The 25,703-nt window shown below is 41.0% G+C and overlaps 1 protein-coding gene across 9 annotated transcripts in view; it reads right to left on the bottom strand.

Moving 5' to 3' along the window:
• The window catches only part of GAB1 (GRB2 associated binding protein 1), a 123,677-nt gene that overhangs the window by 97,681 nt on the left and 293 nt on the right, over nucleotides 1–25,703 (bottom strand). The gene's annotated exons all lie outside the window — the stretch shown is intronic.

Raw genomic sequence — 25,703 nt, 5'->3', positions numbered from 1 at the left:
ACATAACAGTTGTTCACTAAACAGAGTGCTTGCTCCTGTGTCTGTGGAGGTTGCTGTTATGAGAATACACAACTTCCTCGACTCACGATGGGGTTACATCTTGATAAACCCACTGTAAGTTGAAAATACTGTAAACTGAAAATGCATTTATTTAATACACCTAACCTACCAAACATCATAGCTTACCCACCTTAAATGTGCTTGAAACACTTCCAGGAGCCTACAGCTGGGCAAAATCATCTAACACAAAGCCTATTTTATAGTAAAGTGCTGAATATCTTATGTAATGCATTGCGCGCTGTACCGAAAGTGAAAAACAGAATGATCGTGTGCCTTTCGGTTGTTTACCTTTGTGACTGTAGATGGCTGTCCGGGAGCTGCCACGGCCACTGCCCAGCATCATGAGAGAGGATCGTACCACAAAGGATCAAAATGCAAAATTCAAAGTACATTTTCTACTGAATGCGTATCTCTTTTACACCACTGTAAAGTCAAAAAAATCCTAAGTCGAACCATCGTAAGTCGGGGACTGTCTGCTAAGAAATTATTGGTTTTGTGATGACTTCGTTTCCTCATACTAGTAGCAGAGATTTTATTTTTGAAGTTCTGTGGGAGGGTAGAGTTCTACCTCTACCACCAATATGCTGGGTATGGTAGAGTTACATGACTCTGATAGGTTGTCCAGCATCTAAACTTCCCTTTCTATGTTTGTAAAATCATTAACCCTGATATTACAGAAGTAGAAATTTCCAGATGACAGTTTTCTTAGCCCTCCCCCTGACCCCACTCCCCCGTGCAATACAGAGCAGGCACATGATCAGGTCCGCTGGCTCCACCAAACACACTCACCCCAGATTTTGAATCCCAAGAAATCTCAAGAAACAAGTACTGTACAGAAACCTGGATCTGGGGTTGGGGCAGTGTGAGCAGCTTCCAGAGGCAGTAGCGGCAGCGTCTGGGGTGTGGGGTCAGTGATGTTGGTAGTGCAAGATGTCAGGTCTAAGGTCACAGCCCAGGAGGCAGTAGTGATGTTCCCTGGACCAGTTCAGTGGCGTTGTTCCTGGTTGATGAGGTTCTGAGTTAGGTTCTCAGCTTTCCCAGGGAAACTGTGAGCTACCTACTTGCCTTCAGAAACTCCTTTCCTGATGAAATTAGCCAGAGGTTTCTGTTGCTTACAACTGAGAATCCTGACTGATACACCAAGTCACGTGAAATTTTATTACTTTCGGTCAAAGGCCACTGTAAGATTTACAGAGTAAACAATTATAGTGAGATCCTACCAGTAAGTCAGGGAGTCAGAGTGAGCAGCTGAAGTTACTGAGCATTTCTGAAATCATCTCTTAAAAGCCATGACAGGATGAACGCATCACCACACTGTTTTAATAGTACGACAAAATCAGTCATATTTTAGTTACTATCAGGCTGAGAGATGCAGAACACTGGCCAACCCCTCAAAAGCATTCAGTTTCTTTCTCACAGGCTCTAAGGTATCCTATTGCTCAAGAATTCCAATGACTTCCTCCAAAGACTTGAATTTTTACCTCCCTGCTTGATTATTCCCAAAGAAACTGTGATGCCATTCCATTAAGCTAGCTCAGCCAGCAGCATCACCTTATACTAGCCTGATAGAAAAATCTTAAAAACACACAACCTTGGGGAAAAGACCAGGTAGGAAATGAAAAGTGTAATTTTTGAAACTAGAAAAGAGCACTCATATACTTTATCTTTAATTAGAATTGATATTTCCCCTACAATCATCTAACTTCATTCACCTTGGGTAACGCATTTTTGAATTTCCCCTAGTCACTATAACTAAATTGTATAGACGTTCAGGTTAAATTTTCCTTTTGGCTTATTATCAGCAACGTTTACCACTGTACTTTAAAAAAAACACATATTTTCAATAAGACCCATGTGATTTCATCTGTAGAAATCACATGAAAAACAAAACTTTGGCACGTGAAATTCTTACTAACAATAAGCAGCAGGATTCTGAGAAAAAGCAACGCACAAAAAACCTGTTTTTAGTATGACGGCAAAAAGGGTTTGGGAAAAAGGAACGTACAGGAAAAAGTGTGTGTTGCCACACACACTTTCTTTTTTTTTTTTGATATTTTTGCAATGTCCAAGAAGAATTCCTCGTCCTAAGCCTAACTTTATTTTCTATTTTATCCTCCAAAGGTCTCACAATCTTCTGATTATAAACTCCAATAGTCAACCACTGAAAAGATGATAATTCCATGGATGTAGGTTTCAGTTCAACAAATAAACAGTCAGAATAGAAAAATGTATTTTCGATCTCAAACAATAAAAGCAAATTTAAAACAGCAAAAATAATGTTTTAAAAAAAATCAGAATCAGAAGAATGTGAACTGTTTGTAAATTTTTCCAGTTCTGAATTCTGATTTTTTTTTTTTAATTATGTGATATATATGGGATTTTTGTCTCAGTATTTCAGAGAAGGACAGAGTGGTGAATCTAGTCATACAATGGAAGCTTCTGTCTATAAGCCAGGATTCATATAGTTAGATCATTTGCACAAGGCCGTATAGTTTCATGCCACATTCATAAAAGATCTATTTCCTCTTCTACTCTCTAAAATCCTTATTAACCAGAGATCCTGAAAAATCAAGCAGGCTGCAACCTGCCTGACCTTCAGAAATAAGAACCTCTTTTAGCATATTTCGAACTAAGAGTGACTCACGGGGGAAAGTGGGTTGCTGTTAAATAGAGATCTTCTACGTTAGGGTTCCCCGGTTTTTTTGCTCAAAGGGAAGCCCCGCGATGGGCACAGCTTAGAGGGAGAGACTGTTACACGGTGGAGGAGGTCATCACCATCACTCTAGGTTGACCAACACCCTCTGGCCCGGGGAACCCCTGCAAACCTCAGAGAGGCCCTGTATGGAGGGGAGAGGCATTCCAGGGAAGACTCCAAAATATCCACCAGGAGATCCCAATTTCTAGGTAGGGGGCCTGATGATAAACGAATATGAGAAGGACACGCTCAATATGGAATGGGACACACAGTCCTACAGAGGGTTTAGAGGAATCACACACGAGAGGATGCACACCTGTCACAAAGTTCAACTGCCAAGGACAGAGGATGCTTTAGAAAACCCAATAACCCTGTAACTGTGGGTGAATTAAAGCACCACAGGTCAGCATAACCCCACAGTGAGCAGGCATCAGAAATGCTCATCACAAAGCATGTGGACACGTTCTCTCACTGTGCACTGAGCTAGGAGGGGGACAAGACCCACCTAGTCACTTTCTCCTTCACTGTTTCTATATTGGGCACAGACGGATGAAAATGGTCCCACCGGTTTGGTTTGCCCGTTTCAGCTTGCGTACACAGCTCATTAACGGACAAAGTTAACATCTGCTTTTAGGATCAGATGTTTCTGGTATCAGACATGGCAGGCCGGTTGTCATCTGCATTGAGGAGTGGTCCTCTGGCCAGGAGTTGCTATAGTTTCACGTCGACTCCCTGTTCCTCAGAGGAAACAGAAATGCCCCCCTCTTTCCCCAGGAGGCTGACCCTGGGCCACCTGACAGCTGGGCCCCTCTGCTACATCCCTCCTCAAGTACTGGTTAATTTTTAATGCCATTTAAAATGTTCTCCCACGTTTACTTAGCTCTGCAGTTTATAACAAACCTACCAAACAGGACAAACCAGTCTGGATTATATAACATGGAAATAAGCCTGGGCACTGAGGAGGGAGCTCACAGCAGAGGAGCTGCAGCTATGGTTAAACCGGTTCAACCTCAGTACACCTGAAGGCAGCCTTTTCACTGCTCCCTCCTAGCACTATAGCTAAAATAAGGAGAAGACAAAAACCGACCCAAAAAAGTTCTTATATCTGTCCCCACAAATACCGACCAGTAAGTCACTAAAGTGAATTAAAAGGGACACGAAAGTCAATATTTACATTCCGTCTAGTTTTTTTTAATCTGGTGCACCTACTGAATAACTCATATTCGGACCTAACAATATTAACACATTCTAAAGGGATTATCAGTAATTAATATCTTCTTCCCACACACATGTGCTGCCAGTTTAAATGTGGGGAAAGTGCCAGAACTCAAGTTTCACCAGTGTTGTTCTATGACTCCAATAAACTTTTATAGTTTCATGCATGTACTTGTTTAAGAAATAGATGCTATATCTACCACCTTCAGAGATGTTCAAAAGATGTACTAAATAGTGAAACTGGTAACAAGATGTACTAAATAGTGAAACTGGTAACACTGCATATTGTATTAATTCTATAATACAAAAAACTGACAGAGAAGCCCCAAGAATATAATATTTAACATTTTATAATAAAAAAGGAAAACACTGAACTGCTAGTTTTTCATATTAATCCTACATTGCTTCATGAATTACATGATTACAATCACTTATACATTTTTAAGATTTTAAACAGGCTGTTAGGAATCAACTGGAAACAAAAAACCTATGGAGAATTAAAGTTGGGAATTCCCTGGTGGTCCAGTGGTTAAAAAAACTCACAGTCTAACCTTACACCTAAAGTAACTAGAGAAAGAAGAACAAAAAGAACCCCAAAGTTAGCAGAAGGAAAGAAATCATAAAGATCAGAGCAGAAATAAATGAAATAGAAAGGAAGAAAACAATAGCAAAGATCGATAAAACTAAAAGCTGATTCATTGAGAAGATAAGCAAAATTGATAAACCTTTAGCCAGACTCGTCCAGAAAAAACGAGAGAGGACTCAAATCAATGGAATTAGAAATGAAAAAAGAGAAATTACAACTGACACTGCAGAAATGCAAAGGATCATAAGAGACTACTACAAACAACTATATGACAATAAAATGGACAACCTGGAAGAAACGGACAAACTCTTGGAAAGGTACAACTTTCTAAGACTGAACCAGGAAGAATTAGAAAATATAAACAGACCAATCACAAGTAATGAAATTGAAACTATAATTAAAAATCTTCCAACAAATAAAAGTCCAGGACCAGATGGCTTCACAGGTGAATTCTATCTAACATTGAGAGAAGAGCTAACACCTACCCTTCTCAAATGCTTCCAAAAAATTGCAGAGGGAGGAACATGCCCAAACTTGCTCTATGAGGCCACCATCACCCTGATACCAAAACCAAAGATACCACAACAAAAGAAAATTACAGAGCAATATCAGTGATGAACATAGATGCAAAAATCCTCAACAGAATACTAGCAAACAGAATCCAACAACACATTAAAAAGATCATGCACCATGATCAAGTGGGATTTAACCCAGGGATGCAAGGATTCTTTAATATATGCAAATCAATCAATGTGATACATCATATCAACAAATTAAAGAATAAAAACCATATAATCATCTCAATAGATGCAGAAAAAACTTTTGACAAAATTCAACACCCATTTATGATAAAAACTCTCCAGAAAGTGGGCACAGAGGGAACTTACCTCAACATAATAAAGGCCATATACGACAAACCCACAGCCAACATCATTCTCAATGGAGAAAAACTGAAAGCATTTGCTCTAAGATCAGGAACAAGGTAAGGATGCCCACACTCACCCTGCTATTCAACATAGATTTGGAAGTCCTAGCAACGGCAATCACAGAAGAAAAAAAAATAAAAGGAATCCAAACTGGAAAAGAAGAAGTAAAACCGTCACTGTTTGCAGATGACATGATACTATACACAGAGAATCCTAAAGATGCTACCAGAAAACTACGAAGCTAATCAATGAATTTGGTAAAATTGCAGGATACAAAATTAATGCACAGAAATCTCTTGCATTCCTATACACTAACAACAAAAGATCAGAAAGAGAAATTAAGGAAACAATCCCATTTACCATCTCAAAAAAAAAAGAATAAAATACCTAGGAATAAATCTGCCTAAGAAGGCAAAAGATCTCTACTCTGAAAACCATAAAACACTGATGAAAGAAATCAAAGATGACACAAACGGAGAGATATACCACGTTCAAGGACAGGAAGAATCAATATTGTGAAAATGACTATACTACCCAAAGCAATCTACAGATTCAATGAAATCCCTATCAAATTACCAATGGTATTTTTCACAGAATTAGAACAAAAATTTTACAATTTGTATGAAAACACAAAAGACCCCGAACAGCCAAAGCAATCTTGAGAAAGAAAAAAGAGTTGGAGGAATCAGGCTCCCTGACTTCAGACTATACTACAAAGCTACAGTAATCAAGATAGTATGGTATTGGCACAAAAACAGAAATATAGACCAATGGTATAGGATAGAAAGCCCAGAGATAAACCCATGCACCTATGGTCAACTAATCTATGACAAAGGAGGCAAGAACACACAATGGAGAAAAGACAGTCTCTTCCATAAGTGGTGCTGGGAAAACTGGACAGCTACATGAAAAAGAATGAAATTAGACACTCCCTAACACCATACACAAAAATAAACTCAAAATGGATTAAAGACCTAAACGTAAGACCCGACACTATAAAACTCTTAGGGAAAAACATAGGAAAAACTCTCTTTGACATAAATCACAGCAAGATCTTTTTTGACCCACCTCCATATACCCAAAGGAAACCATAACTCAAAAAGATACATGCACCCCAATGTTCATTGTAGCACTATTTACAATAGCCAGGACACGGAAGCAACCTAAGTGTCCACTGACAGATGAATGGATAAAGAAGATGTGATATATGTATACAATGGAATATTACTCAGCCATAAAAAGGAACGAAACTGGGTCATTTGTAGAGATGTGAATGGACCTAGAGTCTGTCATACAGAGTGATGTGAGCCAGAAAGAGAAAACCGAATATCATGTATTAACGCATGTATGTGGAATCTAGAAAAATGGTACAGATGAACTTAGTCCCAGGGCAGGAATAGAGACGTAGACATAAAGAACAGACATGTGGACACAGTGGGGGAAGGGGAGGGTGGGATGAATTAGAAGGTTAGGTTTGACATAAATACACTACCGTGTGTAAAACAGATAGCTAGTGGGAACCTGCTGTATAGCACAGGGAGCTCAGCTTAGTGCTCCGTGGTGACCTAGGGGGTGGGATGAGGTGGGGGGGGGCATTTGGGAGGGAGGTCCAAGAGGGCGGGGATATATGTATACATACAGCTGCTTCACTTTGTTGTACAGCAGAAACTAACACAACATTGTAAAGCAATTATACTCCAATTAAAAAAAAAAAAAAGACTCCACGTTCCCCATGCAGGGGGCCCAGGTTCGATCCCAGGTCAGGGAACTAGATCCCGCATGCCGCAACTAAAGATCCCTCATGCCACAACTAAGACCGGCACAGCCAAATAAATAAATAAATATTTTTTTTTAAAAAAGAGAGTAGATGGTGATTGTGTAAATATAAGAATCATACAGAACACTGAAAAAATACAGAGAAATCAGTGAAGTTCAACAAAAGCTGGCTGCAATTTAATAACTGTGGTCTAGATACTTAAAAGCATATATATTTATACACACACACACACGATTGGCATATAAAATGTAAATATATATGCTCATTATAATATTTGTTAAAAATTTAGGCTCGGTTTAATGTACCAGCCCTTTCTTCTTTAGGTTCTCATTTTTTTTTAAGTTTTAATAGCTATGATCAAATTTGTTCTTTCCTGTTTTTGATACTCCATACTTGTGATTTTAAAATATCAGTCTTATGGCCCACTTTTGAAGAGATAAGGAAAAAAACAAAGCTCCAATCAGGGGGATAAAAAACCTTTTCTGACAATCTTATTAAATGTACATTTAACAAATTATTTCAAAATCTTTCGCAGGAGGAGTGTATGTTGCTGTCATCAGGGGGTATCTTTCCACTCCTGAGAGTAAGCGTGAGGCAGGGGAGCAAACAGGCCTAAACTATGCAACCTGCCGCACTGTGGCAGGCACCCACAGCTTCAACAGATACCAGATTCACCTCATTCCTTTGTCATCCCTACCTACCCTCAGGAAAGAAAAAAAAAAAATCAAAGTGCATGGCTTTTGATAAAGCTCCCTGGTGATTTTTATACTCTCCTGAGTATACTCCTGAGCATCTGTGTACAGCCCCCCAGAATGAGAACTCAAGATAGGCATTGCCTCATCTCACCCTTAAATGCACTATATCAAAATACCTGAGAACCCCTGGTTTCAACTGACTACTCCCCTGACTAGTTTTAGAGCCCAAAGTTGTGGCTGCAGCCAGACAGGTGTCAACGCATCAACTGTGACACAGGCCCCCAAAAGAGAACCTTGTAAAGACCATTTCTCTACGCCTCAGAGCTGGGCCAGGCTGCCATCTTTATGATCTGAGCAACCACTGGGTAGGAGGTGACTCCACAGGTGCCCTAGTTTATCCTGTCTGTCCTGTTCCCATCATTTGTGTTCACATGATAAGACTGCAGAAGAGTTGCTCCGGCGAGGCTCACGGAAAGAGCTTCAGGATTAATTCTGCAGAGACAAAAACCAGGCAGAGCAAGAACTCAAACTCATCCCGGAGAGATTACCAAAAGCTTTTCGGGAGACAAGTTCTAAGGTACTATTCTAAAACAAACACAAAAAGGTGGTGGAAAGAGAAGATCTGAAATTTCTGCAGAATTTGAACGGAGAAAACGAAAAATTTATTTTGTTCAGAGGGTAAGGGAAGTATCCGAAATGGCATCTTCTAAAAGGTTTCCCCTTCAAGAAGAAAATGTCAACCTTCACAGGCTCGAATCTCCACACTCCACCCAGAAATTCCCATGGCTCACTTGGCAGGGGTCCAGATCGCCTAGTTCAGCTGGCAAATATTCAAATATAGTTATTCCAAATATGTTAATGAGGCTAACAGGGTGCTCCCACCACGTCACCCCACCCTCCCTTTCTTTGTGTGAACTGAACCTGTGCAGGTTAAAACAGGTGTGCCAGACACTTGCTAAGTGAGATTACTGACTGTTAGCTAAGTGACTGCCAATTTAAAATAAGCATTTAGGGAGAATGGCTTTGCTCAAATGTATGTTGTCTTTTGAAAGGAATATTTTGATGTTCAACTCACTCCCACTCCAGTAATCCTCTATGGGTGTAAAAATATAAGCATCAATGATTTACATTCTTTCAGTGCCATATTCAAAGTATCTTAAAGATTCCAAGGTACTTGACAAGTATTCTTTTAAAAAGAACTTCCCAGTGACACGTTTCATTCTGCAAATGAAGAAATGGAATTAGTGGTTACACACTGGGAAAGATAATGATAACTGGAAACCACCAGCAGGTTTTACTAATTTGTTAATTTATCAGTTAAGGAATTTATTCAACAATATCTCTTTAGCCCAACATTAAGTATTTCCTTTGTGTACCCAAAGAAATCGCAAAGCCAACTAGCTACTCATCTTTGGTTTGTATGTATTCTAAAAATCTCAAAATTTCCCCCACAAAATCAGACTACCTAAAAATTTTCATTCCTCTTTCTCCCTGCCTCCCCAAAAAAGCTTTAACTTGTTTCTTCATCCACACAGACATTCCACACATAGTCTGAATTTTAAAATAGGCCATGCAGCTTCACTGTCAGTAGAATAGAAACTGCCAGTTCCAAAAAAATCTCAGCATCGCCTGGTCCCTAAATTAGTCCCCAAATCACCAGACCTTATACAGGAAATCAGGATCGAGTATCTTAAGTTTAAAAATTAAAGGGAGGTTGGAAGGAAGGTATAAATGGGATTACATACTTACCCAGGGTGACTCACGCTCATATGATCAAGATTAAACTGAGCACGGATCTACAATCAGGAGAGAATTTTTCCTCGGGGGCAGAGGGGGGCGTGGGGTTTCCAAATGGGCACTAAAGTAGGATCTTCTGTGTGGATCAGGTGAGCAAATCCCACATAATTAACTTCCTACTATCAATACAAGACAGGAGCAAACACAGGTGAGCTGCATGCCTTCCCAAAAGGTGCCAGTCTAAAGCCCCTTCAGATGTTTCCAATGCTCCAGAGATTAGACGGAGAAGCAAAAGAGACTGGGGTGGCACAACCGTGTCAAAACACTTAACATTACTGAACTGTGCACTTAAAAATGGGTAAGAGGGTAAATTTTATGTTATGTGGTTTTTTTTAAAATAAAAATTTTAAAAAGAGAGTGAGAGACTGGGGTGAACTTACCATATTGTCACTGCTCTGAGGGGCAGCTAAAGTGCTCTTAAAATGTCAAAGCATTTGAATTTTGGAAAGTACAACAACCCACTGAAGATGGGAATAGATGTGGCAGATTGGGAATGGCACTGCACTGGGTGTCAGGAAGCTTGCATCCATGACTACCTCTGCCTGCTAAAACCAACTGGCCTTGAACTCAGGGTATTTCCTTGGCCTCAATTCCCTAGGTCCTCATTTTCTCACTGAGAATAGGATCAGTTAATTCCGTTTTCCTCCTTTCACTACTTTAAGAAAAGTATTTCTTCTCCTTAAGTATTTCAATAAAAATCTCAAAGTTATGAAAAGTTATTCTGCTTTGGAAATACACGGTTTAGAAACAACAGGTTCTCTTTGAAAAACAAGCATGAATGTTTTCAACATGAGAACCTTATCTGAAACATTAAAAGTACTTCAATATCCATGTTCCAATATCCCTCAGTTAATAAGAACATGGGTTTCTCAACATATAACTATTTCTCCAGCTTGGGAATAAAAACTGCATTTGCTAAAATATTTAGTATGCATAAAACCTACCATAAAAGAGTATGTTTTAGCTGTTTAAGCATCACTGAAATCAGTAGGGAGATACTAAACTTTTAAATATATCTGAGTATTAAAAATTATATCTTAAAACATAGAAATAATCAAAGTACCAACATCCTATGAATTTTAAGTCAAACTATGCATTTTCTACTTAAATATAAGTAAATATAAAATCATTAGAAGTTTAAATATGTATATTCAGTTTAATGATGTATTATTTAATTATGAAAGAGACATTTCCCTTTAGTAACTTACGCAAAGGGCAATACATCTGCTTACCTAATACTTTACAACTTCTGCTTAACCAACATTTTATAACTTTTTTTTTCCTATATGTTAAAGCAAAACCAGAAATTTTAAAGTTAAAATACGCCCACTGAAAACTGATAAGCTATATATATTTTTATGCTGCACTTGGATGACTACTGAATGTTGTGGTTCTCCCCAGAAGCATTTACACTTGTTTACAGCAAATTTAAATATTCATTGGAAACATCTATCACTGTGTTAAACAACATATGGGTTAGAATAAATTATAGAAAAAATTCTGAAAAAACATAACTAGAACTATCAAGAGACTCCTAAGAAAAGAGGTCTACCAAGTATACGGTTTTAAAAATACAGGAAAGCAAGGCAATAAAGTCACCTGAAATGCAAAGAACAAGGCATGAGCCCAGCCTTCGATTCTTTGTGCAGGACAGAAGTCACAGGAGTCTAGCCTTTCTTGATAGAAGCTGGCTCTGGGTTTCCACCACTAGCCAGCAACAGCCCTTCTATTCACTTCGGGAGCAAAGTGATCTACTAACTGAACATACTTGAACTCTCGGTGCAGTGAGAGGGTGTGGTAGACACTTCGTATAATAACAATAGTGATACCGTATAATAACAATAATGCTACTCAACACTTACAAAGCAGATGGGAAGATTCTCTAAGATCTTGCAGGCAGATGGGCAGAGTATCTTCCTGAGTAAGGAAATGGAGGGGAAGGGAGAGAGAGTGAAGGATGGAGAAAAGGAACGGAGGGAGGAAAGGTCGGCCAGCTCATCAGTATGACACCACAGTGGTGAAAAGTCGACAGTACAATCTGGGTTCCCAGCATGGAGAAATGAACACTTTGACACCGAGACGGTTAGGGTAGAGTAAACCGAAAGACGCACACTCTGATGAAGAGATGGTTAGAGCAGGGTAAGGAAGGAATTAACAAAAGCCGATGATAGCCATCATTTTATAAGTAACTCCCCCAATTCCTTTTATTTTGGGAGGAGGGTGTCAATCTCTTTCTGCAAGGTATAAATAGAATCATAAAGTTCCCCTAAGAAAATAATATGTGAAAAAGATGATAGCTTTCTAAAATCAGTGTGAACTCAGTAGGTAGTTGGACATAAATTCTTTATTCCTCTGCTAGGATTAAATAACCATTCCCACCTGGGCCATTTCTTGGCCGATTTTCTAAGATAGAGACTGTCTTATCTAACTCTCTCTCTTGCTCTCGTTCTCTAAAATGGACTTTAAAATCAAAGTTTAGGTTCAAAGAAACAGATTAGAATATATACATTACACACAGGGAGAGAGAGAAAGAGAGACAGACAGACAGAAATTTGAAAACAGAACTTCTTTAGTCATGTTGAACTATTTTGGTACTCTCTTTTACAAACCAACCACATCTCAACTAACCAAAAATTAGGGCAAACTAGACATGTACTATAAAGACAGTGGGAAAAAAATATCTGAAATTGGAACTATTCCAGGAAATCTGGACTGTATTTTAATAATAGGCTTTCAGATCCAATAACCAGAATAACCAGAACTTCTGGTGAGGAGCAAATCCTCTTCATCATTAAGCCATTCATAAAGCTCTCAATTCAGGAATGCACGTTCTTTTTCAAATCGATACCTACACAGTACCTTCCTTGATTTCATCACATCTTTGAGCTTCTTGGCGATGGTTAGGTACTTTCTCATATTCTTACCTTTCACTTTTGTCATCCACTAAATATGTCCCCTTTAGGGGAAACTTTGATCTAAATCACATATTTTTTAAAGGATCACAGCATATTTCCCTTATCTCACAGAAAAGAGGCTGAAGTTACTTTCTGAGTTACGGTTCTCGCCTTCCTATCCCACTATCTATACACATTTACTTCTATTGGATTTTCTTCCTTTTCCCATGTTTCCTCCATGCTAACTCAGCACTTATCCAAGTGTAAGGTAAGGACGACCTACATCAGAATCAGCAGGGATTTGAGTTAGAAAATGCAGTTTCCAGGACCTCTACCGAGATTTACTATAAATTTCAGAAAGGGCAAAGGCTCCAGAATGTTCTTTTCAGAAGTTACCCAGGTGATTGGCATGCACATTAAAGTTTGAGGTCCGCTGCCCCAAACCCTTGATTCTTCCTTCACCAAAGGACACGGGGACTCTACAGAACTATTACATGAACAAGTGCCGTCAGAGCATCTGAGAAGAGAGAACAGCGTGGCAGTTCTGTTCACCTTCCTTTTGAAATACAGATAGAGGAGGTGACAAAGTTTGGAGACTGAGCTGACTGTAAGACATCAGCACAAATGCAGACTCATCAGCCCTGCTCCACGGCTGCTGCCAATTACAGTAGCCAGACCTGCAAGAGGACTGATTACATGTAATTTATAAAAAGTAAACAAGCTGAGTGGCTGGTGAACAATCAATGGTGATATTCAAGCCAAGAGGTAATAAAAAGCATGAATAAATGACTCAGCATCCCCCTCCCCACCCAGACAACAATTGGTTGTACTCCAGCTAGGATTAGCATGGGAAAAAAAAAAAAAAAAAGAGTATTTGGGGCAATGATTTAAATGATAACAGACCATTTACCATTGGAGAGAGATTTCTGTCTCTTGCAGAAACCCTTGTGACAGGGGTGCATGGCCCCAACCTCTGGGGTTCAAAGGCTCAGGCATCTAAATGACTTTTTCTCAACCTTATTGAAGCCAGAAAAAGAAATGCCTGGGTCCAAGGCTGCAACACAGTCCTGTACCTGAATTATGGCTTTTAAAGGAAACACAGGGAAATAAACCAAATGAATAATACAACTGTAGGAACCAAGCTTTATGAAGGATTCCTCTATCTGAGGGTTTCCCAACTTCTGCCCTATTGATATTTGGGGCTGGGTCATTCTTGGTTGCAAAGGCTGTCCCGTGCATTGCAGGATGTTTAGTAGCATCCCTGCCTCAACCCACCGGCCGCCAGTAGCACCCCCAGTGGCGACAACCAAAAAACATCTCCAGACATTGTTAAATGTCCCTGGCGGGGGCAAAATCACCTTCGCACTTCCACTAAAAACCACTGCTGTACGCAGACACATCACGAAGAAATGTTCATATTAGTAAATTAGCTCGAGGAACATATTTTTGACATCATAAAGATCTCATGATTTTTGCTTTTAAATATACATATATATACGCCTCTTAAGTCTGTGATCTTACTTTTTAAAATATATTTTTCTGATACCAGGGACTACAATACACAATCTTAAACTGGTTTCAAGGAGCTATTCAAGCCACTACAAACGTGCCACATAAGGAAATAACTAGTGGGCTCCTTGCCTTTCCGAGTCACAATCAATCAGCTGTCAACTTTATCGCCGGAGGATTCATGTCCACTTAACACAGCCAAGGTGTCCATCAGGCACAGGCCACCAAGTGCTAGAGCCCGTAAAACTTTTAGGAGCCCACAAAAAGTGTCTTAATATGAATTTCTTTTAAAATCAGAATAAAAAATGAACATAACAAGGATAATAACTATCTAATAATAAATCCAGCTTGGAATATATTCATCTATCTGGACACAGTTGCAAAATATAATTTTTATTCTTTTTTTTTATTAGAGGAAGGGAGCCCTTGAAGGCAAAAATACTGGGGGCTCGTGAAAAATCACAATGAGCCCCAGCATCAAAAGGGGGAACAAGACATTAAACAAACAAGTGCAATCCGGTGCGATGGGCACTGTCCTGTGGGAATGGCTGAGCATCGAAGGGGAACAAAACAGACGCTCTTGGCCCGCTGGGTCTGCACGGGTGAGTGACAGTGGTGGCGGGAGTTCGAGGGAGGCTCCGGGGGTAGCCTGGGTTTGGAGGCAGAGAGAGGAGGGCCAGGAATCCCTGGAGGAGAGAAGCGCACAGGCCAAGGCCAGAGTGAGGGATCACAAAGCCAATTCGGGACCTGAAAGCTCGGTACAGCTGAAGCGGAGCGCGTGAGTGAGGAGGAGGTACATGCATGGGCCACATCACAGAGAGCCCTGCAAGCCAAGAGAAGGGGTTTGGGCAGTCCTCAGAGCAAAGGAACCCTGCAGAACAGCCTCAAACTGGAGCCCGGGACGACCAGATCTGGGTTTCAGAAAGGCCATGCTGGCTGCCTTGATGAAGCTAGTCTGGAGGGACGCAAGGATGGAGACAGGGAGATGAACTAGCTATTGCAGAAATCCGGCAGCGAGGCAAAGGCAGCTTAGGCATCACAGAGGGCAAGAAGGCAAGAGCTCTTCGGAAGGTAAAGCTGACAGGATTTGGAGAAGGAGAGGAGAACAAAGAAAACCCTCTGGCTTAAGCCACTGGGAAAGGGATGGTGGCGTGACTGACTGAGAGAGGGAACAGCAAGAGGATGGGGTTTAGGGAGAGGATGGTGAGCCCTGCGGTGGGCATGCAGACTCTCCGTTGCTGTGGGGATCTAAGCAGTTAGAGATCTACTAACCAGTTAGAGCCAAAGATGTGGAGTGACAAATGGGCTGAAATGGTGTCTTCAGATCATCAGCATATAATTCAGGGGCATTTCACTGGGCTTTATGATCCACAGATGGGCTTTAAAGGTTAGGAAACGTGCAAGGGGATAATAAGGTTTGTGTGTAAGTTTGTAAGAATTCTGTGGACACTGCTATATATAAAATAGATAACCAGCAAGGACCTACTGTATAGCAGAGGGAACTATACTCAATATCTTGTAGTAACCTACAATGGAAAAGAATCTGAAAAAGAATATGTAACTGAATCGCTCTGCTGTACACCTGAAACTAACAAAACTGTAAATCAACTAACAACCAGCATGATGTGGGCACTGGCCAAGCAGGGGGGAAAAAAAATAGAATTCTATGGAATGGAGAACATGGAGCTTTTATCAAATTTTCAAAAAAGTTCATGAACTCCCAATGGATGAAGTACTACTAACAGTGTGACACGGGAGTAGAGAGCATCCAGGGCTAGCCAGCACTAGAACGCTTAGGAACTCCAACACTTCCAGAAACCAGAGCCTGGTATCAGGAAGGCACAGGGAAGAACGTATTTGGAGAAAATGGACTGGTTATCTCCAACGATGTAGTCAAGAGTTTCATGAAAAATAAAAACTAAAAAGTTCAGGTCTAGTTCTACTAGATTAGGCAACCATCTGGGATCTTAGTGGGAGCCGGGTTAGGTAAGGATGGTGGAAAAGGACCTGGGCTGTATTCTACTATGAGATGAGCAGCCGGTGAGGAAGAGGGGGCCGCCAAGTGAACACAACCTACCCCCGAGTCTGGCTGGAAAAGGGAGTAATAGAAAGAGTCTCGCTCCAGCCCCATCTCTGAAAATTGAATCCATCTTTTAAGGTCCCGGTGACATCTCTCTTGCCACCTTCATGAAACCTTCCCGAGTCCCTGAATTCACCTCCCTCGGCTGAATTCTTCTAAAGCCTGGCCTCACACATCACTGATCACAACATAATTTGCAGTACTGAGTGCCTCTTATGTCCCTAGTAGCATAGAAACTCCTGAAAGGTAGAGGCAGTGCCCTCTTGGGCCTCTTCTGAATTCTTTGCAAGGCCTTGTTCTCAGCGGGCATCCCCTCAAGGACTGCAGGGTCTGACCTGAGAAGTAAGAGATCTGGCCCTGCCAAAACAGCTGGTTAACTGGTATGACCTCGGACAAATCAATTAAGTCTCTCAGAGGCTATTTATTTTCATTCCCTGTAAAAAGAGGAGGTTGGACTCCCTACTAGGGAAGGAGATAAGTATAATTGGGAAAGATATTTGATATAGCTATTGTTTTTGTAATGCAAATCACAGAAAATAAAACTGGATTAAAAGCCATGGGAAACTCAAACAATACGTGATAGAGAAATGGGTTAGAAGAGGTTGAGAAACATTGAACTAGATGATTTATCATTTTAGGCTTAAAATTCAACAAGTATTTGGTCATGCTACTCAAGAGATTGTGCCAGGTACCACCCTGTGCATTTCAGATGCAGAAAACAAATGCCATCTTTGTCCTCTGGAAATTAATAACCTATTACAAACACCAAAGAATGATAAATGAAGCCATAATTTTCTTTGTAAATAGATCATGTGTACACACATTCTACTGTGTATACTGTGGGTCATTAGGAAAATCATCTAGAAAGATATGTTAAAACTAAAAATATACCAGGCATGCTTTTCCTGTTTTGACTCTTCCACTGCTTAAATGAAGAGAAAGAAAAAAGAACTACAGCATCAGTTTAATTTTGTGCACTTTTCTTCAGAGATAAATGACCTAGATACCCTGTGAAGATTACTCAGAAGGCTTTGGTTTTATGTAACAGCACCACCAGGAACAAATTAACTGCCCAAATATTTCGCATTCTTCCTAGCTCAGTATTTCCTTTTACCTTTTTCCAACACTTCAAACATTTAAATCTGAAATTGTCGGGGAGAACTTGTAAAATCCAATCCTCCTACACAACTCTGGGGTCAATTATAACTTTGCCAGAGGGTAGGGGCTTCAAATGATGCTTCCCTAACCCAGTGGGGTGAGCCTTCCTCACCAAGTTCTATGTAATGCCACTGGAATTCACAGCACTGGAGGTAGCATTTTACCAAGTGTTTCTCTTCCAAGTGACAAAGATGAAAACACTTCTTTCCCACAAATCAAGTGGGCACCCCTGCAATCAGAAGCACCTTCCTCTTGGCTACGATGACCCTAGCCAAGGCACAGATGGGAATGTGTGATGGACTGGAGTTGACAAAGCACACCAGGTACTTAATTCTTTAACCAGGTAGTCATTTAAGGGAGGAGTCCTGCTAGTCAGAAAGTGGCCTGACCGCATTTCCCAATACAGTAGTAACTAAAAACTGCATTTCAGGAGAGAAAAACAATCTACCTGCTGGGTAGAACATTATGATTCCTAGTCTTGATTACTACATAACAGGACATAAATAACTCCCCCTTTTTTAGAGAAAAGGTGAAAGATTGTGTGTGTAAGGATTTTGACATGACTACTTTGTGATGTTGGTAGTGAGGCTTCTACTACAGAGGAAGAAGTGGAAAACAAGGGGAAAAGGGGGGCTAGGGATTCCTGGGGGAAAGAGTGCTTTTTACCTCTCTCCCACTTAAAAAAGTTAGCAGATAAAATTTTATAGCAACTGGCTAACCGATGTATTAAATACAGTAAATATTTAATACAAAATATCAATTACAGTAAAAACGACAAAAATAGATTGAGTTCTCAATCCCCTGATGCTACTGTCCTGCATATTTTATTTCATAAAAGCAAGCCTCTTAACTAAAATTATATTTACCTGCTTATTTCACATAAAACTGCTAAATATCACTAGGCAATAGTGACAAATATTCAATTCAACCAAGCAACACGAAGTCAGTTACAAACCCTTACTGTTAATTAACATTTTTCCCCTCTTCAGACCAGAGAATGAAAAGTAAAATGAAATTTTAATGTTTTCTTTTTCCATGTGTGATATTCTTAAAGAAGAACCACATGTAAAACTTTTCAAAAAAAATTAAACGACACGAGTTAAAACAAAGGAAAATAAATAAAAAAGGGAAAAGAAAAACAATGAGCAGGATAGTTAAAGCAAAGTTTAGTATTTTTCTTCCTTTTAAAAAAAAATGACCTAAGATTTCTACATTGAAGAGAAATGTTTGGACTCTTGGTATATTGTTTTTAATTCATGGAACAATGTAGCCATTTGTTTTTTTCCTTTTAGGACACTGCTGTTGTTGTTGTTTTTTTTTTTTTTTGAACACATGGGGAATTACCTAGGCCAAGTATGAATTCAAAGAAAAAAAAGCACCACCATACGAAAAACTTGTAAATTTGGCATTCTTTCCAGTGTATATAAGTAAACGAAACTCAGTTTAGAAATATGATAAAAATTTCTGAAACACACAGAAAGGAAAGAACAGTTAAATAGTAGGAAAAAAAATAAGATCACTCACATCTCCCCTTCTAGAAGCTCTATTTCTTTGCGACTTACATCTTCACATGCAGTTTGCATATAGTAGCTCTGCTAAAAACAACCACATGGAAAATTTTTGTTCCAGATAACACTGCAGGACGGGGCTTGGCAGCTACAAGCTGTAATCAGAATGCTTCAAGGGCTAATGTAACCCAGATAACGACCAAGCATGCATTTCGGTGCAGAGTCTTAACTATTTTTTTTTTTTTTTATAAAGCGGGCTGTGGGAGGGTCAAAAGCTGCTGGGTTCTACTTTATACACATTCAGCAATGAGCGTTCTTCTCTTCAGTTAGGGAGCATTTTGCTCCTACGAATAAAAGAATTGCTTAAAATATAAAAAATTCTTTTCCAGTTAAGGCATTCTTGTAGGATCTGAGGTGCTCACACAGACAAGCCTGGAATGGTCGAAGCTTCCAAGTTCCTAAAATGACTTTTCCCAGTAATTCCACAGGCCTGCATCGCCATCTCCAACTCATTAAGGCTCCCCCAGCCACTGAGTTGGCAAATGAAGAGGCTACATATTTAAGGACCGTGGAAATCCATGGTACAATGAGCCACTTTCCCCCAGGAGTAATCTAAAGAAGAACAGAATGCTGATTTTATTTGTTCCTGTAGCTGAAGAGGGGGAGCAGACAGGGACCTGGGTCTTGGTAAGTTTCCTGTACTTAGTCGACTGAGATGAAGAGTCACAGAAGTGCTGTGACTTCAGTCCAAGTTCAAGTAGCAAATTCAGATGGAACTCTAACTTGGGGGAAATGAGCCACCATGTTAATGCAAGGAATGTGAAATGGGAGAAACCCTTCCATCAACAGTCAGGAGGGGTTTAATGTGATCCAATGGTGTTATTCTCTTTCCTCCAGCACTGGCTGGCACTCACACAGCTGGGCTAAGATGGCTTCCAAAGTCCAAAATAAGACGCTAGCCCAAGGCAGCCCCTGCCCTCCTGCTGGAACTCAGAAGCAAATGAATCAAAGGCTCTTTTATTCTCCCTCCTACCAGAACATGCTCCCTCTCTGTTGTCAACTAAATGCTTGCCAGAATGAATTATTTAGTTCCAAACAGACATAAAGAAATCTTAAATAACACATGTCCCTTGGAATTTTAATAAGTTCAGGTGACCGGACAAGTGGGGTTGTTTGGTTTGTTGTCTAGCCCGGGACAGAAAATTCACTTGTGGTCAGGACCCCATCAGGAGCATTAGGTCATGGCAGAAACTGAAACTTCTCAAACTGCAAGTTACAGCTGACATCCAAATTCCATGCATGAAACGGAGCTGTTCTGTTCTTTTCACGGGGATGTCTGAACTCAACACAAAGTCCCTGTTCTTCCTTGAAAACCAGGCTTCCCTTCTGATTTTGCTATTTCTGTCAGAAGCACCTGGATTCTTCCAAGAATGGAGCCTGAAATTCACCTGTGACGTCTTCCCTGGCTGCCCCCATCCCCCTCCCCTCTAGTCTGAGCTCTTAAGCAATTACTGTCTGTATCAACCATTTGGCAATTCATCATATACAGCCTTATAAACATGGCTCTTGTAAAACGATTTAAAGGAACATGCATTTACAGCTTGTCTTGGGGAACAGATTAGAAACTCCTTACGGGAAGGGAGTGGGCCTTTCCCTCCACGGTATTCAACACGTGGCACATTTACAAAAGCTCCAGAGATACCTGTTTATCAATTCAGTCAACAGATACCTGGTGAGCTTCCACTCTGTGTCAGACACAGCAGCACAGGAACTCGGCAGCCCTGGGGTCAGTGAGCCTGCATTCTGTTAAGGGAAGCGCCAAAGGGTCCCCAAAGAATTCTGCTTCTGCAGTTCTAATATATTCACTAGGCTGGAGGGTCCCCAGAGAATTCTGCTTCTACAGTTCTAATATATTCACTAGGCTATTTAAGATGAGCAAGAAATAAAGATTTATTTCCCCCCCAAAAAGGAAGCCTATTGAGAAGCTCCCCATCTGCCCCTCCCTGCCAAGGAAAAGTCTTAGAAGAGGAATGTTAGAGGGCAAGAGAGTTTAGAATGTAGATGTGTTGCCCACCCCCTCCCCATTTTACAGATAAGGAAACCGAGGATCAGAAGGATCCAAAGAGCACATGAACAGTGGCAAAGCCCAGGTGAATTCTGGGTCCTGACACTCAGTTCAGGGTTCCTTCGACCATGGCCCAATGTACCCAAAACCCTTCAAAAATAAAGTGGTAATCCACCTGCTACGATGTTCCTTCTCGTGTGTTAGTCTCTGTAAGAAAATTAGCAGTGCTGACAGTTAATCACCTCTTAAATGTCCTCAACCTGCAAATCATCAAGACCTTAGCTACATATTTTTTATGTCAACTCCAAACTGTGGAATCTTACTTAGCCTTAAAAGTGCCTTGTCACTTCATTTCTTTCATATTCTTTAAGCAGACTCATTATGGCAAAACACGGTGAAATAACCAGTTCACCTGTCAACCAGATTATCCAAGTATAAATTCTTGCCATATTTTTGTATTTGTTCAAAGATGATCAATTAAAAAAAAAATTAAAAACAGCGGAATTCTAAAACTACCCTCCAAGCTGATACACCTTCTTAGTAGTAATTTTGAATCCCAAAAGACAACCATCAGATTTAGGGATTCAGCAACTCGTATCACTAAGCCCAGACACAACAAAACAATTAACTATCATTAACTTTCATAAAGACAATGTAATTGCTAGTTGATGATCTTTCTTAGTAGAAACAATGTTCCTGCCTTATTGGAAAAGGTAAAAAGAAAACATTCGAAATTTGAATGGAATGTTCACTAATGGGAAATTGCAGGAAAAAATTTCCTTGGAGAGAATAATTATGGTCCTTCAGTCACTGTAAGCAAAAGCTTCAGAATCTGTTGACTACTGGGAATTGCCAAAAAAGGGCAGGAAAAGCTTCCAAACATCCCAGTCCTCTTTGTTGTAGTGACACTATGGAACAGGGACTTAGCCCAGCTCCTGGGTCGTCCTTGAACCAAGGAGATGCTGTTATTTTGCCTTCCCCATGCCTCTCTCCTCCAAGTAAGATGTCAGGTGCCCACCCAGAGGAAGATGCTATTTCTGTTTCTAAGTCCATTCCCAGAACCACAAGTTCAGACAAAAAACATCCTATAAACTGACAGCTGAAGAGCAGAGCCCAAGCTGGGTGCAGATTACACACCCAAGAACTGGCTGAGGTTTTGCTCCCCAGCTGGCTGGCAGCTAGCAGGCCACCTTGCCCTGGTCCAGAAGCAGGTTCTCCTGCAGAGATTGCACACTGGCCCAAGGCAGACATCTGGGCCATGGAGGAGCCCAAACTTGGTGTCTTGGCTTGAGGCAGGCCACAGGGAAGCTCCCCCTGCAGAGACAGGGGGACAGCCAGCTGGCTTGAAGCAATCCTTTGTTTTCAAGACTTACCTTTTATCTCAGCTAAAATTTCAAATCCTGATGAAAATTCTACCATTATTTCAAATGGCTGATTTGTCTTTAAACAGCCCTTTAAACATCTGAGCGCTGCCATTGAGTGCATACTACCAAGAGTCTGCTTGGTTCCTATAACCCTAGTGACATTGATCTGTATGTGATTCTACTCAGGTCCTTAACAGAGTGAAAAATCAGCTGTTTAATATATAACACAGGATGAAAACAGCAACACAGTAGTAGCAAAACTGAGAGGAAGCAGAAAAATCTTCACCTCCATCTTAAGTGGACTTCTAAAAATTCTCAGAGGATGGAACACATACAAGAGGTTCTTACCTTTTGCAAATAAATATAGAAAAAATTAGAAAGAGGCAAAAAGGCTGGAGAATCCGCTCACTAGTCTTTGTCTTACTGTCTTTTATGCCACTTCCACTCTCTTTAGGAAATTCAAGAAAAGCTTCCATATCTGAGGAACGTACTAATATAAAAAAACAATGCTGTTGACTATAAAACAGCAAACATAAAATGGAGTTGTAAATGGAATGCATGGGGGCCATAACTTGAGATGACTTTGAAGATAAAACTAAAACAATTTTTTGTCACTTAAAAGCCCTGATGGATCATCTTAATCAATGCTTGGACTACCCTATAAATACTGTAAACAGCGAGACAACTGTCAAAGTCCTCTGGCCAAATGTTCCCCAACAAAATCAATGTTCAAACTCCCTGAAGTCTCATTTAACAATTACAGTACCAGGCATCCAAGATATCTTATCACAGTGAATCCGTTCATTCAAAACCATTATCAAGCAACATTTTGCCTACTGGGTGGCCAACAATGTTTCCTTTCATCCAGAAAATAAAGGTTTTACATGAAAACCAAACCAGCACAGGAGATGCATGTATATATGCCAATGTCTTTGAGGGGCAAAGCTGCTTTAGCCAAAACTATCTGAATTGGATACCAAGCCAAAGAGCAATCATCTGGGAATGTCAAAATCTGGGCAACCGACTTGACAGTGCAAATATAAGACAAGACTCATTTTAACTTATAAGTCTCCAGTCACCCTCTTGGACCCCTCAATTCTGGTGGCCACCCTGCCCACTTTCTTCCTGGGCTGTCTCTATGTACTTCACTATTGTGGAAAGAAAACCCCAGTGCCCAGCCAGGCAAAGAAAACCCCGCCTCCCTCCACAGTTAGGCATATTCTCCCCTCAGTTGACAACAATTTAGGGAGCCCATTGTCTCCCTAAAGTATTCCTAAGGTTTCAGTCTACATGAAGCTTGTTCCTCAAAACATCTATGAAATACCCATAGTGATCCACTTGGGCACACAATCAGAAACCATGTGGCGTTGCTAGCTACCTTTTGTGCACACATGCTTGTCTTGTGTTTCTTCAGCACTGCACCTCTGACCCGCAGCCCGCCCCTTCCTTGCATATGCTCAACCAATATCCGTAGACTCATAGAAAGTTACAACTTGAAAGGCTGTTTACAGATGACCGCCTGAGTGCCACTTGAAATCAACTAGATGAGTCATTAACCTTTTAAAGGCCAGTGAGGCAGGCAGATCTGGGTTCAAACCCTGCCTCTGGCACGCTCTGGTTATGTAGACTTGTGTTCTCATCTGTTAAACAGACAGATAATACCCGCCTCATAAAACTGTTGTAATGATCAAATGAAATAATAAATTTTTTAAAATTCAGATTTTCCATTTTCTTGGTCCTTGTTAAGACATAATCTTTGGGGCTGATTTTCTTCCTGGTTTGTATTGCATTAAATTGCAAGCCCAAGAGGCAAGGCTTTTTTCCTACTGTATTTTTTAATCTTATGGTCCCAGGGCATCTTTTGAGAGAGCCATAAACCAACCATGTGAAAGAAAGCATTAAACCTCTATTACCACTACCTCTTTCAGCTAATGTAGTGTTCTTCAGTTCCCCCAAGGACCCAATCATTTCCTAAACAGCGCCTTCTCAAAACAAATACATCTCTCTATCAATCCACTCCCTCTTTCCACACACATACAACCTTCTCTTCATAACTCAGAGCTGAAAACAACACTGCCTCTCCCCAATTTTTAGATTAAAGTAAGCATATTTGCCAGAATATTCAGGCAAAGTGTGATAGGTGGAGAGACAGGATTTGAAAGGATTCAAAAACTCTCTGGAGAACTTTCTTAGGATTTGTGGCATCAAATCCTTAAATAAGAATTACTTGCCTATAACAAATTCTGGCAGAAAGTAAACCAGAAACTCACCGGTGAGTTGTCGGTGAAGTTTAATATTGCACTTCACTCCGTTCTATGCAAGCAAACAGTGACTAACAGGACTACCTCGAGCTCTCACTCTGGATGTAGATACCCTTCCACAAGAAACAGGTTCCGTTATTAGTGTCGGCCCCCTGGTAGTAAATTTATATCTAAGGGGGCATACATTTTGTTTTCGAGACATACTTTACTAGAAAAATATTTGCGTCATATGCCAGGGCGAAGGTGTCATTTCTTTCTTTTGCAGGGGGCAGCAACAAAAGAGCCAATGGGGGAGAAGCGGATAAGATCGCAGACCCCCCCCCCCCGAAGAGGACACAGATTTCCACCCAAGCAACGTTGGTTCTTTCAAGGAATATATTCCTTAACAGCTAAAACGGTTTAACACATAAACAGGAGAAGCAACTCGGGTGGCCTGGGAAAGTACCGTAACACACAGAAATCCTGACTGGCCCCAGCTGTCCTCTCCTGCGGGGTTTGACAGCGTGTCCAAGGCGTCCGAACACCAGCCACCAGGCTCCCCCCCCAGCGCCCTCCTTTCGCAGCAAACTGCCAAGGCTCTCGGGCCAAACTCCAAGGTCCCTCGCTTGCTTCAAAACCGCGAAAATGTGAACCGTGCTAAGCAAACGGTAGGGCGCGTAATAACTTTTTTCTTTCCCGTGTGCGCGGACTGGAGATGCTCGGCTCTGAGGCCAACTTCCCAGGTCCCCCGCCCGCTTCCGGCAACCACCCCGAAGGGAAGGCGGGAGGGCGCGCGGACAAAATAGAGGGCTGATGAGTTCCAACACCTCCGTGGTTTTCCCACTGCGGGAAATTTACTACACAGCAGTCCCTAAGGATTCCCTGCAGATATAACGAAAGGAGAATGCTCTCCCCCTCGCCCCTGCTAAAAGGAACAATAAAAACATGCAGCCGGCGCTCAACTGGCCATGCCGGGCCCTCCTACGGGCCGATGTCTGGAATCTGGAGTTAGAAAGGTGCCCGGCCAAGAGGAGGCCCGGGCGTGAGTGTCCAGCCTGGGTCCCCAGCCTGCCGGGGAAAGGGCCCACGGGAAAAGGATGGGGACCAAGGAGAAGCAGCAGCCCGCGTGCGAGC

This window comes from Physeter macrocephalus, chromosome 7 (genome assembly GCF_002837175.3).
Source record: "Physeter macrocephalus isolate SW-GA chromosome 7, ASM283717v5, whole genome shotgun sequence".
Lineage (NCBI taxonomy): Eukaryota > Metazoa > Chordata > Mammalia > Artiodactyla > Physeteridae > Physeter > Physeter macrocephalus.
Note: the sequence above shows the minus strand (reverse complement) of the source record. Positions and strands in the feature narration are given on the sequence as shown.